This window comes from Cupressus sempervirens, chromosome 11 (assembly GCF_028749045.1).
Source record: "Cupressus sempervirens isolate cs-2001-9-10 chromosome 11, ASM2874904v1, whole genome shotgun sequence".
Lineage (NCBI taxonomy): Eukaryota > Viridiplantae > Streptophyta > Pinopsida > Cupressales > Cupressaceae > Cupressus > Cupressus sempervirens.
Genome location: NC_143128.1, coordinates 697,763,778 through 697,781,563, shown reverse-complemented (window position 1 = coordinate 697,781,563; position 17,786 = coordinate 697,763,778).

The following is a 17,786-nucleotide window of genomic DNA, read 5'->3' as shown; positions in this document are numbered from 1 at the left end:
TTAATCTCCCTTAAATTTTGTAGAGTCATTTTGATAAAATAAAAAAATGCATACATCTACTTACTCAAAAGTACCAGTACAAAGGAAAGTATCAAAGCATTTTGGTGAAGTCTGGCATCTATAAATTGGACATATATTTATAGATAGATTGAACAATTATTGCTGTTAAATATCAAAATATTATAGATTAGTGAAAAGTTTACGTTGTTTAATTATTGTTGGAAGAGTGTTTCCCTTGTTAGTAATGGTTTTCCCTTTGAACATCAAGATTATCAATAAGATATAATACCATATAATGTCACTGAATGTTGAGACAAACATTTTGCTACTAATATTTATGTACATAGTAGAATATAGGAAAGATAATTTTAAAATCTTTATTATTTTTTCTTCCTTCCTAACCATGGAATAAACCCTATTAAACTTTTCTTTCATCAAGATATGTCTTGTCTTTTCAAAAATTTATCTTCAATGCAATTTTTGTCAGTACCTTTGCACCCTTTTTCATCTATAAAGAACTTTATAGGTTCTTCATCAATATGGCATGTACTTTGATTATCCTCCTCCAAAAGTATGGGTGCTACATGAGCATTTACTTTTTTAATTAAAGAAGTACAAACTATTGTAGTGGTTTCCATCATGATATGAGACATGAAGTGTGGGTATTTTTGAGCTATCAATATTGTAGATTTGGGATACTTGGCTCTTCAAATGGTACACATGAATGTTAGTTTGAGACACCATGGAGGCTGCATAAATCTCACAATGGTCTATCCAAGTTCTATATTCTACCATTTTTTCATAGTATTCTTCAAAATTCATGTCATCTTTCTAAGAAAAGAAAGGCTCAAAGTTTGAACAATTCTCCATAATGTACTCCACTACCATACTATGATACTTTGAGTGTTTCTCTTGATCACCTTCAAGTTGATCTGCTAGATCTTTGGAAAAATAATTTTCATCTATTAGAATTTGCACCATTCTTATCTGCAATCCATTATGTTGAGCCTTCATTTCTTCTTGGCTCTCCTCCTCACTTTCTTATTCATCCAACATGACACTTAATTGAGATTAATTGTCTTCTTCTTTGATGGGCATGTTTGATAGAGAAATATGTAGTTCCAATTAAATATTTATTTAGCATATAGTTCAAATAGATAATGAAATGTATAATTAAACCTTACATATAGGTCTTAAGCATTCTATTTCAAAAATGCATAATGTTATGTTCAATTATTTTGTGATGGTCTCAACCTTTGCCTAAATTATCAAATTTATTCATGTGTGATCCTAGATGATATGAAGATGATACAAATTAAATGAATTCAGTTTATGAACATGTACACAAGACATTACCTCTTAAGGTGTAGGAGACAAATAGTTAGAGTCAAAAGTGATGGGAGAGCGAAAGACAAGCCTAATACATCTTTGGTAAGACTAATACATCTTCTATATATAGAAACCACTTAGATGTCCTTGACATAGTCTAAGGAGAATGAAATTGCATGTCTACAATACATTGATATGATTCTACTTGAGGCAGTGGCAGATATAGATACAATTAACATAAATAAATAAAAATAATTTGTTTAGTCAAAAAATAATAACAATATACTATATAAATTTTATGTTTTATATTTCGATACAATATATCACACCCAATGACACATCTCCACCTAGCCCTTAGAGTAGTAGGAAATGGGAAATTTACTGTAGGGCTTATTGTAGGGAAATTCTACACAGAGAGAGAGAGAGAGAGAGAGAGAGAGAGAGAGAGAGAGAGAGAGAGAGAGAGAGAGAGAGAGAGAGATGTGGACATAGAAATAGATATGAATAGAGATCTACTTGAGTATATCACAATATTGAGTGAAGTTATCGACATTTGTCAATATAGATTATTATCTTATATTATCCAATATCAATATCAAGTGATCCTTAATATTAAGCACAAACTAATCTAGATTTAATTAAAAAATTAGTAGTAAATCCCTATGTTATTTAACATTTAGTTTAGAGTTCATTTGGATAGAATGGCTTGATATAATCACACTTATCTATTGATATCTTTCTCTATTCTCATTATCGTTGTACATAAATTTTCATCCATCCATTTTGCCCTTATTGTACCCCTATTTATACCTATTTTAATACATTTAATCCTCTCCCTCAAAACTATCACTTCCCTATTGTAGGTCAACCTATAGGGTTTTTCTCTCATCATTATGAGCTTCAGCCCTACTTTTTAAGATAATCAATTCCAAATTATTTCAAATGGTCAAATAAGGAGCATCTCTTTTGAAAATATTTCAATTTACATATCACAAAAATAGAACATCCTCATCAAATCATATCATTTGTCTATAAGTTTGTGCATTCTACCTTTTATTTATTTGAAATTATCTACAACTTGTTCCTCCTATTCAATAATTAATATATAAAATAGAGAGTGAATTGGTTCAAATGTGATTAGCTCAAATTCTCAAAGTAGAACTGTCCTACAATAAGCCCTAGGTGGGGATGTGTAGTTGGATGGGATAGATTATATTGAAATATAAAATATAGAATATATATAGTATACTGTTATTGTTATTTTTTATAGTTTTTCAAGTAAATAAATAGTTATTATTTATTTATATTATTTTTATTTTAAAATTAATAAAATTTCTTATTGACAGTTAATTTTGAAAAAAAAAATGAAACTAGTAATTTTATAATTTAGCAACTTTAATGATGTGATATCTAATTCTAATTAAAATTTGGATATAATTTCTTTAAAAATTAAGTTGATAATTATTTTATTAAAAAATAAAAAATAAAATATTTTGCAATCATAAATTTCTTGAAATATGAAAAAATTAATATTATCATTTTTTTTTTTTTAAATGATAAAAAATAATACAACTAAATTGTTTAATTAATCTCTCAATTTATTTTAGTTTCATTCCTTTATTTTTAACTTCTTACTTGTGACTAACTTTATGTAATGCAATGGCCCTCTTCATGTTTTTTCAAGATTTTACTTAGAGTGGTTCAAATTCAATCGAGTCTAGGGGTTTGTGAGGGATTTTTGATGTCATTTTAAGGTATAAATATTGGTCAAATTATAAATTTTTAGTCTACATAATAAAGGTTTCCATGCCTGGGAGATGGGAGAAGGATTGTGAGCCAATTTGGTGATTGGTGGAAATCCTCAAACTCTAAGATTTTCATCATCTATCATCTCTCCCCAAATTGTCAATTTTCTTCCTTACTAAGAAACAAATTGATTGATGCAATGTTAAAATGTTGAAGTGAAGGAAGATGTCTTTCTTTAAACAAGATGATTAATACAAAAGAAGTTGAAATCCACCATGGAAATCCTCTCTCATCAAGACTTCCCCTCCTTCATGATAACTTAGAATTTCTCATGAGTTGAAATTGAAGATTGAAAGAGTGGAAAGTGGATGATAACATTATTAGAGGGATGCAAAATAACAAGTTGTTTCCAAGTCTAAATTTTCAGCAAGGTCATGATAGAAAGACTCAAATATCTAGATAAGAAGTGATACAAAGAGTGTGTACATAAATGGAATAGAATCGAATATAAAAGTAGGGAATACTCATGAAGGGAGAGCCAAAAATGAGTAATAAGAGGGAAATAAATAGGAAGAAGAGAGAGAAGGGGGAGATGAAGAGATATAACTATAAATATGTATGGGGGGATAGATAGATAATAGCATAGAGAGAGAGAGAGAGAGAGAGAGAGAGAGAGGTGGGGGGGGATGTGAAAAAATAGAGAGAGGTGAAAGGTAAGGAGAGGGGGAAGATAAGAGAGAGACAGTGAAGGAAAAAGAAGAAGTCTCTAGATATATGCACGTGAGTAAGAAAGATAAAAAGGTAGAGATAAGGAGATAGATAGGGGGAAAAAATCAGCATTGGTGAAATAGAGAGGCAAGGACTAGCATTTACAAGTGTGTCTAGAATAAAATCTCTAGATGGTCTTTATATTCAAATCACTTTTAATTTCAATGAGTACTATGAACTATAAAATAATCCATATACATTTATACATAAAATAAAGGAATATTGCTTGAATCTTGTGACACAAAGAAAATAAAATGTCATTATTTCACTTGTATAAAATAATAGAGATGGAATTACTCTATCGAATATTTTAGTGTATCACAAAAAGTATTATGAGCAAACCTTCTACATTGACAATACACTGGGATTATTCAATATAGATAACACTATCAGTGTAATTCTTGCACCCTTCAAAGGTGCAAGGGCTAGTTGTAGTAAGTTCCAAACAACAATTATTAGAATGGATGCATCATTCAAAATGGTTTTTAATCAGAGAATGGACCAAATATGAATTCATTCCTCTATGCCCAACACTCCTGTTTTAGATTTTTGTACCACAAAGTAAGGTGTCTAGACAAGCTCAAACCAAATAACTCATTTCCTAGTATAACAAGATTAATGTTAACTAGAATAGGGTTTAACTTTCGTTTGGCAACTACAAGTGGAATAGACATATGTAAATTCTTAAAATTTTGAATTCTTTGTTTGATGTGCCAAATCAAAATTCAAATACAAAATAAAATAGGAATACGTATTCCAATTTTGGCCCAAAAATGAGGTTTTGCAATTCCACCCAAATAGGTAAAATTGGAATATGTATTCCTATTTCAGTTTTATTTATTTTAGAAAACATAAATTTTTGGGTCCGTGAATTCCCCATCAAATTTTGGCTGAACCAAACACAAAATAGGAATATGTACCCCCATTTTCTATTCCAGAATAAGATTCCCCTATTCCTATTCCCCTAACCAAATGGACCTATAATCTCACTATGAATTCCAATGCTACGGACTACAATATAATGCACAATAGATTTTAAAAATACATTCTAGTGAGGACTAAACGCATTTCCTTCCCATTTTGTTTAGAAAACAGTAAGCTACAATAGATAAGGGAAACTTGGTGGTTATGCCTATTTCCAAGTTTTATTTGCTCTTCTTTTCTAGTCCACCAACTGCCTTCAAGCTCTTTTTCTACTTTTAGTTCCCTGTGTGTCTCCTTTCCAAGATTCATAAATGTATTAAAAAGGATAGAGGCCCCAATTTGATTACTGACCCAAATGTTTTTCCATCCTATCATAACTTCCTTCTCTTTCTTTAATCCCTATTTCCATATATATATTTAAAAGCATACACACTTAGAACTTCCTTCTTTTCTTTAATCTCTATTTTCATATCTATATATATTTAAAAGTATACACACCAAGTTTATGTATTTTCATAATATTCTATTTGTCTACCCACTTGACATATACTATTTTACTATTTTTCTAAAATGAAGGTAATCATGTATGTATGCTTTTTCCTCAAGGGAGCTATGTGATTGAAAGTGGGGATATTCACCTATTGGCCCTAACCATGTTCTATCTTTGATGAAGCTCCCAATTATGATCTCTCGAGCATAGGATCTAGAGGATAAGGCTTTGTAACCCATTAGAGAGTAAGTTCAATGATATGCCTAGTCATATGATTAATGTTATAATTCTCACATTTTTCAACTTCAACATTTTAAAATACTAGTTTCTTTTAAACTTCATCCCTAGGGTATAAAGGATCCAATACATCTTCAATGTCTTTTTGGGCATTTGCAAGTATATAAATTTGAAGACCATAATCAACTAACTCTAGTTTCATATTCGTTTATGCAACCACTTGGTCTACTTTTACTTTGTAAATTTGTATTGTTTGTTTGCAAATAAAATATCAACCATTTATGTCATTCCTTTGTTTCTTACTATTGTCTCAAGGGAGGGACTATAGTTGTGCAAGAGCTCATGCTTCATATGTACGTTGCATCCAATGTGTTATGAATGGGTATGATACGAAGACACTCAAACCATATTTGATGTATGAATATGAGCTATGAAAGGACAACTAAATACCATTCGATGTAAAATATAATATTTTAAAAATATTTAAATCTATTAATTCTTATTTTTAAAATTATATTATTTAAAGTGAGTTCTTATGGAGGTGGCTTTATAAAAAATCAACAACATGGGCTATTCAAATTAGCATTTAGCATTTGTTAAAAATTTAGGTTTCAAAATTTATTACAATAAGTGGTCTAATGAATTGAATTACTTAGAGTGATAAGTAATTCCTACAACATAATAAATAATAAGCTAGAAAAAATGAGATATTAACAACTACATAAAAATGAGGACAATTTCTAGTTTCTCATCTTTGAAACACACTTAAATCTACAACTTAAAAATAAGGACTTCTATTTTTATATTAAAAAAAAAAAAATTAATGTACCAGTTTTTATTTTTATTCTATGACACATTGAAATTATTTTAAAATAAGATTGGAACTACTCGATAGAACCAAACCTTGCATAATACATATCTATTAAAATACTTACAATTTAAAAAACTATCTATTCAATTTTATTGAAACATTACAAATTTTAATTCTCTAAGGACAATTAAAAGTAAGAAAAAGAAATTTATTATTGCATGTGAGACTCATGCATGCCCAAAACTAAATATGTTTTTCAAACACTCCTGAGTATCCAAGTACACACATCTCTATATCAAGTTTGAATGACTTGTATTTAAGTGAGAAGTATAGTTTTCCTTTGGACGATAAGAAACATTTTCCTCAAAACTAACAAGAATTCATAGTGACTTAAAACCAACTATTTCATGGCCAATAAGTAGTTAACTAGTGACCTCATGTTCTAGGGCTACCACCAGATGGAAGCTTATTGTTCAATATGTTTTCTCTTTTAAAACCAATCTGAACACCACCATCAATTTTACCTAATTTAATTTAATATTTAATTAATAATTTTAGTAAATGGTATAGTTTTGGTGCTGCGTACAAGTTGCCCAGTTTTGGTTTGCAAGTGAAAGTTGCCCACATGAAATCTGGTCTTTTTCTTCGTCCACATGTAATTAATCACTCGTACATCATAGACTGTCATCTAATAAAAATTATGTATTGCACGGTTTTACCATTCTCTCCATTCACAAAATTAAAGTTTTTTACCATACCAATAGCCAGTTATTACAGGGTGAAGTTATTACATGGTGAAGTAAACTAGCACATGCACCTTTCAAGAGTACAAAGGTTACGCCGATAGTTGCATACATATGAAATGGTTCTATTGTGTTGTTGATGTGGAAAGTTTGGTCCCTATTTGTCAATTTTTACTAATGATTTAAATAGCATAGGAATTAGGGTTTAATATCTCTCTCTATATTATGCTTTGTTCTTCCCCAATATCTAGAACTACCTACTTTTCCTCACTTTCTCCCTCTCTTAAACACTTACTCCTAACATCATTCTCTCACTATTTCTCTATCCCATGCTTTGTTCTTCACCAATAACTATAACTATCTACTTCTCAGTCCTTTCTACCACTCTTTTTTCTCAATTTTCCATATTTTCTAATTGGATGTGATATGCCATGATCACGAGAAGGAGTTTGTATCATTTTGTAAGCGTAGTCACCAATCTCTATTGTTATATGGATCAACAACCTTATGCTCAATCAATACCCCTTGTATTGTTTATTTGATATAAAGCAAAACTTGACTCTTTTTATCTCTTACTTTTATTAATTTTACTTTCTTCACTACAACCACAATATTCATCCTATTATGTTTTAAATTTATTCATTCTTTCTTCTTTCACATTGTGCTTAGTTAAGATTTATGTGTTCAATATTTTCTCTTCTTATGCATTTTTTGTTTTTTGTTTTTCATGTATTTTGAGCTTAACCAACTTTGTTTTTGCTAAATTAGTGAGATGACCTTACTGGAAAGACATTATTTACATTTTGTGCCAAATTAGGCCAAGGTATTTAAAGAACACTTTTGTAAAGAACAAGATCAATCCTAATACAACAACGAGAATTATGTTAAAACTTATACACTTCAAAATATTGAACTAAAATGGTATCATATTTGTGATAATATAATTTGACTGCTCATTTTCATTGATGATCTAGACCAATTGAATTGAAAAATATTGTGGTCTATTTTTATGTACAAGAACTCTTAACATTAAGAGTATAATTGGTGCGATTAAAGAATGTGACTCATCTCCTATAAGATATCAATCAAGCTTTAGTGATTGATATCAAGAAATAATGGACATTATTAAAGTCTTTTTATCTCAAACAAAAAAATGAATCATACAAATAAATCTAAATTTAGGGAAGAAAATGGATTTAAACTCATATTTAGGAGAAAAATTAAAAAGAAAGTAATTTTTTTTTGGCTTAGATCAAATAAAAAGATTACACAGGTTTTTGAATCATATAAGGGAATTGAATCACCATTTAGCATTGAGCTAAGAATTTCTATAAAACTACACTAACATAAATATTAACCAAGATATATTCATATGATGATATTAGTTTAATAGTATTTTTTTTGCACTTCAAAATTTTATTGCTTAAAATGATGAAGTTCTTTATGATTGAAAAGTATATTTGTATATTATTGTCTCCCATTATATTTATAATTAGTTATAGATAACTAGGAGATAGATAATTTGATTATTCTTCAATTTTTTGTATAAAAATATTTTAAATTTCTTGATTAGACTTCATAATACTTTTGCTAGTTTCACTCATAACATTACTATATCTATTGTTAGAGTAGTTACAATGTCTATAATCCTTAACTATATTTTTGGTTCTATAGCTTTAAAATAAATTATTCTATAGAGATCTCTCCACTTTAGCTCAACTAATAATGACATGATCCATTAACACATCGAGAAGGGCATGATATACATGCCTTTTCGCTCTATTAATACTGTTGGGTATTTATTGATTACATTTTGTGACAAATGTCTCACCGATATCTAATTTAATAAATCATATAATCACAAGATTAACTAGGGTTATGCATTTTCAAACATAATCAAATTAAAATAGCTAAGCAATTTGTAGGGTTTTTACTTATGGATGTAATGCTACCATATTAAGGTTAACGTGGTTGTTGCAAAAAGAAATCAAATGTGATAATTTTTGAGTGATTGATGGTCTTATTATGTATTGGGTGGATTTATTTCACAAAATATACAATGAAGAGAGAATGTTTGTAATTGTCATATCCTCAACCCTGATTCATGTCAAATAAAATGAGATATGCATCCCAAAGAGAATAGTAAAAGTGGCCACATGGAGAAACACAAGTTAAAAGGCATCAAGTAAATAAACGCGGTAGCATTTGACAATATTCACACATGTATGAAAACAAGATTGACACTACAACGATGGAAGTGACCTTATATATATGTCCCAATCCATATTCCCCCCACCACTTCTCCCTAGTTCCACTATGAGAAATGCCTTTTTACCAAGTCTACTTTGTCCCCCCAGTTGCATTCCCACACCAGTAAGTGCCAATTTCTTCTACTCTTCATGATTGTGATTGATTTTATTGGAAGTTCTAGTGTGATTCATTTCATCAATTTTGAAAAAATTTAAATGTTTTGTTCCTATTTTTCATACAAGCCATTTAGGTTGTGAGGTTTCTCTCTTCCTCAAATATGTCTTACTTCATATTTCTCATAATGGACGTTTTAATTACAAACTTGCTCTTGTTTCCCATTTTGAGGAGGTGTACTAGAGTATGACATAGGTATTAACATAAGTATTTATTATTGTTGCTTCTCTTTTTTATGGTTGTGTTACAGTGAATGTATCTTTTGTTGAACTCTAGAAGGAGGCTAACCATGTATGCCTATAATTTTGTAATGGTTGCCTGAGGAGGACTGACCTGGCATGTCCATTGAGAAATTGACGCCTTGAGAAAAGTTGTAAAATGAGAAACATCATTTTGCATATTATCCATGTTAACAACTACGTCGTCATATCTATCTTCATGGGCTCTCAACACTTGATCATCACATGTTTCCTTCAAAATTGTTTCTTCATATTGAAGCATGGACCCACATTGTGGGACAAACTCTTCTTTTGATTGTTAAAGAACATCAAAGACTATATGGGCATGATCATATGGGAAAAACAAAGGAGGAATAATATTAGTATAGTCAATTTTTGGTATAGTATTTAAACCACTTATATTGATTATAAATAATTTTATGAGCAATCAACTCCTTTTATATGTTATCTTTTAATTTTTTGACTTTAATATTCTAAAGTTTCATAGTAGATTAATATTGTATTTTTTCAATTTATTCATCACCTCATTATTGGGATGAAACTATGTCTCAAGTTTAATTTATTTGAATTATAAATTAATCAAATAATTAATTATAAAGTTTTACATTAATTCTACATTTAAATACCTCACATATCTTTATAATTGTATTTTCTTATCTCCCATGTCCTCTTCCCTTTGCATTTTTTCTCTCCCTTATTCCACTCCCCTAGTAAACATATTTCTTCTATAAATTTTGAAAAAACTAAGCTTTCTCGTTACTTTTATTATTAAAAGAATGTTTTCAATTATTAAAATTTATTTGAAATATTTTTCTTATTTATTTCTTAAATAGTGTAAAATATTTTAATTTTATTATAGATAATTGGATAGTGTGATGGTTTAGTATTGTAGTCAAAGAATTAATAAATGAACTAAAAGAAAAAAGATTAATATTTTAAAAATATATTGATTTCATGTTTCTTTTACAACTAAATGGATTAAACCTTTGTGTTTGGTATAAAACATCCAACCTTCACTTCAAAACAACTCACTTTGTACATTTTTTGTTGTTTTATGTTTTAATTATCTTGGACATAATGATGGGAGTTTGGAGAGTTTAAAAAATTGTTGTGATTCAAACTTCCATTTTTATTTTTAAAAAATATAAATTTTATATTAATTATAAGTAAATTATAAAAACACACGAATGGGGATTTTTCCCTAAAGGAAGTAGAGCAATCTTAATTAGACTTCACAATATGGTATAAGTATCTTCCATTCACCATTTCACAAATGTGCTTATCTTTAAAAAATCAAGTTATATTAGTTTATATGTGTAAATTATTATCATTGTTAATTTAAAAAATAATGACAAATAAATTCTTAATTATATTACACACATCATTTTCAAAATTGAGTAGATTTTTCAAGTTAAATATATTTGTCAAATAATTTGAAATATTAAAGAAACAATAATATATTTTTTGAAAAATAAATGGATGGAGTTTTAAAGGATTTAGAACAAAAGAAAAACTTCTCAATAAAAATGAAGCCCCTTATATTCTTCCTTTTCCTATTTGAAAGGCTCTCTACCATAGCTCATCGGACTTTATCCATAGCCCTGTGACTCTGACAGCCTAATAAATTGAAACCCTAACTCATTACCAAGACCAAAACACTAAATAATATTTAATAACTTTCTCTAATAAATTAAGCTCAATCCATCAATCATGCTTTCCAATATAAGACTTTTTATCAAATTGTAGCCAATTTTTTTTTTAAAAGGGCAACTATAAATCAAATCAAGATAATATAACAAGTAAGATTAAGAAAACAACATGTAATTATATTCATTCCATCATGTTTTATCCTATTGAAAAATAGAACATTAATTAAAGATTACCATAATACTTATATTACTTTGTTCTATCTTACTTATAAATATAATCTCATTGATGTGTGGAAGACACCTTGATCCCCATCAACCGGGTCTACTTGCAAGCTTCTAATCAATTTTGTAGTGTTTGAGCTATCACTAGGGTTTATTCTATCAAAATAACCTGGATCTGGCATCTTGTTGCTCACATAATGTTACTATTCCTTTAATGCAGGAGGCATGCTCAATTGGGTTTGATCCAATATCATCATCATGGAAATTGCTCTGTCTTGATGATAGACCATGGCCTACTGGAAATTATCTACTATATGTTCATTTATATAAATATACTCTCTCTTCCTATGTGACCCTGTCTATTTATTTCTCTATCAATATCTTTACATCTCTATCTCTCTTTTCTATTTCTATTATTTCTTTTAGTCATTCTCCCCCATCTCCTCTTTTCCCTTCTATTCATGAAATATGACATTTGAATCCTGACATCAATATCATAATCTAACTCAAGTTGTAGCAAATTTCTCCTAATTATCAACTAAATGAAATTTTAAAGATATATTATTAATAAAGGTTAATAACAAGCATATCGTTTGGATATTGAGTATATCTTTAAATAAATTTCTTTTTCTATTTTATTTAATCAACATACCGCTAATTATTAAAATATAATTTTATATCGAACACTTTAAAGTTATATACCAAAAAGATCTTAAAAAACCTTTATTGACAAAGAATAAACATTTATGTAGAAATATTTTTATAAGAATCTTTATTTGATAAATAATAATAATATGTCTATTTTAAGACAATGATAGATGCTACACTTGCCAATGTTACATGTAACCTTGCTACCATTATCTCTGAGACAGACTCCACCATGGGTGTTGAGATTGGATGCCTACTTAGCAAAGGTCCTTGACTTTTTGTTGGTATTCCAAATTTTGTTAAGGTAATTGAAGTCAATTAGTTTAACCTTTTCTTTGGATTAATGGCATTCAATTTATTAGGAAATGTACAATCTTTATTCATGTAGCATTCACTATACCTAGAAAAAATGTGGCTACAGACTTGGAATATTTTGGCTTCTATAGAGTTGAGCTTAAATTGCCCTCGTGGTCCAATTAATGCACTTGTTGTTGGCGATGGCATGCTTTTAGCAAGAGTACATATATGTATCTTGGTACAGTTAGAGTAGTTCATTGTTAATTATAGCATTGATATAGTGGTTCATTGTGTTTATAAAACATTCTTTTTTCATACAAGGTGTGGGGTTGGTGACATGCTTAAAGTGGACATCTCTATCATTGTAGTCTTTGTGTTTTTTCTTGCTGTGTTCTTTTTTCTCCTTGTTATGTTCTTATATATATATATATATATATATATATATATATATATATATATATATATATATATATATTGCTTTAGAAAAATTGTGTTTCTTTATTTGTGCAAGGTGATAAAGTAATCAAATACATTGTACACATTATTCTATTTATCTCTATTCTTTTATATGTTATTACAAGTTGTTGTATATGTGATACAATTTGCACATGTGATCTTGTGTAGTCTTCTTGGATGCTTGTAACATGGTAGAACTAATTTTCTTTTCATCTCCATGTTGGCAACCCAAATTGACTATTGTTTCTATCTCTTTCATTTTTTCCCATTGTGTTGTAGTTGTATTTCTGTTGGGGAATGGTGACATTTAATATTTGATATAATATTACATATTATCATATAATCATACTAATCCTAGTGTTTGTATACCCCTTTTGTGCTCTCTCTTTTTGTCATGTACTATTTTCCTTGAAGTATTCTCTCTTAGTGGAATTTCATAGTGGAAATATTTCTAGCAGATGTATGTAGCCTTCCATTAAATTTATTTCTCTCGATGAGGCATTTCAAATCACATTGATGTGGGGATATACAATCTACTCACTTGCTCATGTACTTTCATGGTTGAATATTTTTTTCTTCTTAGATTCCTATGTAAAACTATTAATAGTTCAGGGGCCTAATCTAGGTAGCTCTTCTTGAATCCCTCTATTGCAATATGAAAATTTTTTTGGGCTTGATCCTTATACTTCTTTTCGGACCCCTTTTTGGATTACTAATAGTTTCAAAGGTGCAACCCTTGTTTTTTTATCAATCTTTTGATTATTGACAATTTAGGAAGACTAATCTTTCTTATAATCCAAGGAAATATGCCTGGGTCATTTTTTATTTACCTTTTGGGACATGTAGTTCCCTTGAGGATAAGTCTTTTTAATGGATTAGTTGGAATGCCACACAAACTTGCTAAACCATTTAATTCATCTTTGATTGGTTCACAAGCATGACATAGACACTTGGTAGACCATTCAATTCCATCATTTTTAGAATTTTCCTTTTCATGTAGTTCACAATAAGGAACAAAAAACTTTATTGAGCAAGTTTAGTACACCTTTTTTTTTCCTCCCTTTTTCCTTTTTTAGTAACATCTCTCTTATTACTACTATCAATACAATGAAGACTAAAATAGGAGATAAATTTAGAATCTTAAAATGGAACAACGCTTCATTTAAGACCTTCTAACTCATATCTTTAGTGATTTTATGGATCTTGGATAGATTTTTTTTGAATCAATTTTCTCTCCCATTTAATTCCTATTTTCTAGTTTCATCAGTGCAATTTCTAAGACCTTGGGTTAAACATTTCTCAAGATAACCCTTGTATAGGTTGACCTAGTCAATAAATAAAGGTGTAGGTCAACCCAATCAACTTATACTAGTATATTTTGACAAACTCAACATATACCCAAGATATTTTTGGTCCTAGGATGGGTTTTCTCTTGGGGACATAAATTTAAAAATTAGGTGAACCCATCTCCTATCTTTATTTTAATTACTTAAAAATAGTATAAAAGTAATCCCAAGAACCTTATTTGCACATCTACTAGAAATCTAAGGACATAAAGAAGAAAATCTAAACATTGAAACTAGAAGATTTCCCAAAATACTTCATGCATTCAAGGTGTTTTTATTGGAATGTGAGGTCATCAATTTAATCATTCAATTGTGTTTGAGTCTTTAAAAAGGGTTGAGTCATCACATTGTTGAAATTTACAAATGGGAAGATTTACTTTGGAGAGGGCAGGTGAATCATAAGTAATTAAGTTTAACCTTTAAATGTTTTTTAGCTAAGATCATTCACATGCATCTAATATATCTACATAACATGAAAAATAAGGACATGCATGAAAATAGATAACACAAGATTTGATCAGCTAGAAACCCTCCAAAATAAGAAGGTAAAACTGGGCTGGGGATGACAGCCACAAATTAACATTGTAGCAATGTGTAACTATTTAAGGTTACAAAGTTTGACCACTTCCAATGGTCCACCCTATGAAAGGCCTACCCTGTTAAAGGCTTATCAATCTATTAAAAGTGACCTAGTTAAAGGATTTACAAACACTCACTTGGAATGTTACCCTATTAAAGGATTTAGCACCTTTTTGGAAGGCTTACAACATGGTTGTTAAACCAACCTATCATCATAGGATTTTCATTCCTAATAAAATGGCTAGAAAGTATTAGAATCTGATGACCTGATGACTTACAATCTTTAATTGCTGATTCTAGATCCTTGTTCTACTCAATCTGATTCTAATCCTTCCTTGATCTAATATGTCTCTGCTCGAAGTTTTAATGCTCTATTCTAACCAACTAAATTCTACAATGTTGCACTTCATTATCTAAGTCTTTACACCCTTCTAAACTTTGCTAGTATTCTCCCATACAATACTCTCACACACATGAATTATTGGGTTTTGTCCTCCTTTTAAATATTTTCAAAGACTTAAGGTTAGGTATGAATCTATGATCAATATTCATTCTTCTTTTCCACTCAATTCTTTCACTTTTCCTATTAGTTGCATGATTTCTCCATTTTTCTTATTGGTTGCATGCTAACTAGATAGCGAATGTAAAAGATTCAATCTTATATTCAACATCCTTTGAGATTCATTCTAAGTTGGCTCAAAAATGGTTTACATCTAAGTTTGTGAAGGCACAAACTCATATGTTAATTCTGTGTTACTCAACACTTACTAATTGTTGATGCTTAGAACATATAGGAATTCTATCTTACTCGGCATCTATGGTAACTCTGTCTCACTTGGAATCAATAATTTTCTCAATACCTATAGTGACTCAACATCACTTATCACTCAACACTTGATACTTGCTCGACACCTATTGAATTTCTCACTCAGCACATACTATAGCTCAGCATCTATATTATATTTGGCATTAACTTAGAAATTGGTTAAGTGTGTTGACACTCAATTGTCAAAACCAATCCAAGACCAATGATCTCACCCTTTGACATGAGTGGCAAAAACACTTAACTAAGTATTATGAATCTGATCTTTATGATTATAACACATCCTATTCGGCATATGTACAAAACTTCAAAAAATTGTTCAAAATTTGTAGAAGACTATATATACCCTAAAAATTTGTAACTCCCCATGAGTTGATGTGCCATTTCTATATCCAAAAAAATTTCCTTATGCTAGATTTGTCCCATGCTATTTCCATTATCTACCTTATCATTCCTTTTGCCTCTATTTCTATCTACTTTGTATCTACTCCGTTTGTACTCTGCCTTTATTTCTGCTCCCCCTTTTACACATCCCCTTGCAATTTTTGTAGTTATACCTCCTTATTTCTCCTCAAAACTCAGAAATCTCCCTTTCTCCTTTGGGTATCTCATTTATTATCTCTCCCAATCATATCTTCCTTTATCTACAGATCCATTCTTATTATCTCCTATCTTTATTATATCTCCCCCTTTGTCTATATAATGTACTATCTCCCCCTTTTTGCCACTTATCTCAAAGGTTCCTAAGAATGAATGGAATATTTAGCCAAAAATGTTTTATTTACCTCCATTATCATCTTTAGAGTAGCATCCCAATTGTCTAAGGCAATTTCTAGTGCTTTGAGCTGGATGGTTGTCTCTGTTACAAGATGTACTAGGCCTTCTAATATAGAAAGATTAAGATCTTTCTTTAAAAAATTCTCTACATAGGCCACTTCTTTATGAAATACTTCCAAATGTGGGGTTATTGTAGATTGAATCTTATTAATTTGGCATTAATATTAACCTCTTCTATTGATAATACAACCAATTCCTTCTAAGTGTGAAGTGTTGTGGAAAAATGTTTCTCACTTTGAGCTAGATCCTTAGGTAGCTGTGTGCTTGATATCTTAAGGTTCCTCTCCAAGCTCAATATTCTCTAGCTAGTTTCTTATGTAAAATATGAAGAGTAACACAGTTTGGAGTATAATGAGAATATGTTCTCAAGTACTATTTTTACTTTCTCTACCTTCTTAGCTAGTTACACTTGTGATAGTGCTATCTCACCAGATATCTTTTCATTAACTTTCATTTGAAACTTCTTCTCAAACCATTCCAATTATTTAACATTAGTATCAAGGTCTTCATTTTTTACCTAGTCCACTATGTTGGATAGTTGCTCCATGATGGGCTTTGTTTCATCAAGTACTGGCAAGCTAAATGCATCAAGAAAGATTTCTTTTATTTCTATCAATTCTTGCCTCTATCTATACTCATTTCTAAGTATCTCCTACTTCTTTTTCCTTTTCAGTGCCTTTTACACTTCATTGATCTATGCTAGGTTTGTTGTCTTGTAGTCATAACTCTGTGACTATCTCTTCATCAAGTGCAGAGTCTCCATAGTGAAGTACCCTTGCTATCTTGTTGGAGCTTGAGCCTAGTGCTAAAATTTACAGTGGTACCACTTTAGTGCTCGGTTGCTTGGTAGGAGTCCCTATAGTAGGCAAGTTAACCAGTGTCTATATTGCCTCTTTCTCTTCACCTTGGCTTTGTACTATAGGATGCTTTTTTCCTATCTTCTCGTCTGCTAACTCCTCAGCAATTGAAGTTACTGTTACTATGGAATCAACCTTAGCAGTTGTGCCTTGTGCTACTTACTCTTTTTTTTGATCACTTGTAGCTAGAAGGTTGTGAAGGTGGTTGTTTTGTGTTCACCTTCTCCTTAGTTATTTCAGCTATAGCCTTCTATAACTCTTCTACACTCACCAAAATAGGATTTGTACACAACTGCAATTGCAAAGTTGTTTGGTGAAGGATCTTTTAAAGATCCTCTTTAGCCAATGGATTAATTTTTTG